This window comes from Syzygium oleosum, unplaced genomic scaffold, assembly GCF_021117445.2.
Source record: "Syzygium oleosum isolate NSW1041296 unplaced genomic scaffold, Sole_v2.1 Sole_v2.33, whole genome shotgun sequence".
Lineage (NCBI taxonomy): Eukaryota > Viridiplantae > Streptophyta > Magnoliopsida > Myrtales > Myrtaceae > Syzygium > Syzygium oleosum.
This window is the reverse complement of record NW_026607517.1, coordinates 919,308-920,980: the sequence shown is the minus strand read 5'-3', so window position 1 is coordinate 920,980 and position 1,673 is coordinate 919,308. Positions and strand designations below refer to the sequence as shown.

Here is a 1,673-nt window from a genome sequence, read left to right as displayed (position 1 = left end):
AGTTACGAGGACCCGACTTAGTCCGCATGCCCGCGGCTAGTCCGATCATCCCCGTGGCTCCACTTTGTTAAGCTTTCTAGAGTAGAAATCGAGCCACGTAGCATGCGTATGTCTATGTGATTGCCATCCGGTTATTGGTAAAGTAAGTCCTTTGAGCTTTTTCTTCGCAATTTATTTACTTTATCGTATTGTTTTGTCGGTCCATGACATTAGGTTGATCGCAAGTCTTGGTCAATATACAATGGGAAATTCCGACATTCGACTTATTCTTCCTCCCAAGAAGGAACTCAACGCGTGGTGGGACAAGCTAGACCGAGCTGGTCGTGAGTTCGTGGAATTAACAATTGGCCGACTCCTCCCTCTGTTGCGTATCAACATTCATGGCGGCCTCATTCAAGCACTTGCCCATTGTTGGTGTCCAGAGACGACTACTTTCATCTTCGGTAAGCATGAGCTCACTCCGACCTTGGAAGAATATAGCATTGCCATTGGAAAACCTTTGGAATTAGAATTAATTAGTCCACCTATTGGAATAAATCCTGTCTCGATTTTATCTGATTTTCTGAGAATCAAGGAAGAAAAGATAAGAAAAATTTTAAAAGGTCACCGCAATACTTGCCCATTTTCATTTCTTGATGAATGTTTTCAAAATGGCACTTCATTTCAAATGAGAAGGATTTTCCTACTAGCTTTCTTTGGGTTTATACTTTTCCCTCACTGCAAGAATGCTATTAATCCTTTGATTGCTAAGTTAGTGGGACAAGTGTGTGGGGGAATGAACTTTGTTAATGCCCTCCCGGCGTAAACTTTTCTTTCCCTTTCTCGATTTAAAGAAAATGGAGACAAAATCTTTCGTGCTTCTCCCGAACTTTTGCAAATTTGGTTCTTATCCCACTTAAAAGGGTTTGGTGGTCTAATGATTATACGTGAAGTTAGCAACTCTGATCACCCTATCATGAGATTTGAGAATAAACAAAAACATGCACCGGATTATCATTATTCCAATTGGCTGGCTTTCTTTAAAAATCCAAAGTCCAAATGTTTCCTATGGCATGCTAAATGGTTCCAAGTTCGTGAGGCCAGACTCACATGTGGACGTGTTGGCCCAATCCCTTTACTGGGATTCACTGGGGCAATGGAATATTACCCAACTAGGGTGACTCGCCAGTATCAAGTGGTGCAAGAGCTTCCCCCAGCTTTGAAGCAAGCTGATTCAATTCGAGTCGACTTCACCGACGGAGACCTCGACCATGAGGATAACATTTCTTTAATCAAGTCGTCGCTGTGGGATATGTGCCATCCACAAATGCTCATATGGCCCGAAAAGAATTAGAGGGTAAAGAAAGAAAGTACTATGCTACGGCTGAATACATTCGACGACACAAGATTCCGATAATTTACTCCCGAAGATACCAATGGTGCCCGAGAAGATCACCAACCGTGCTTGAGAAAAGATGTCTCAAGAGAAAAGCTGAGAAGTTACAAGAGCAAGTTACACACTTGGCCAAGGAGAATAAGCGATTACGTTTGGAAATCACATCCCAGTTGTATATTGATCAAGCCAAATGAAATGGCTCGTGTCTTTTAAGATATTTTTCTTTCTAGATTCGTTGTTTAGGAATTGAGTCATTTGTTTTTGCATTTAAGTGATTTCAAGTTATAGTCGTTGTAAA

At 41.5% G+C, this 1,673-nt stretch overlaps 1 pseudogene; it reads left to right on the top strand.

Moving 5' to 3' along the window:
- The first annotated feature begins 241 nt into the window (after nt 1–241).
- LOC130135514 (uncharacterized) lies at nt 242–1,333 on the top strand (annotated as a pseudogene).
- The last annotated feature ends 340 nt before the right edge of the window (nt 1,334–1,673 follow it).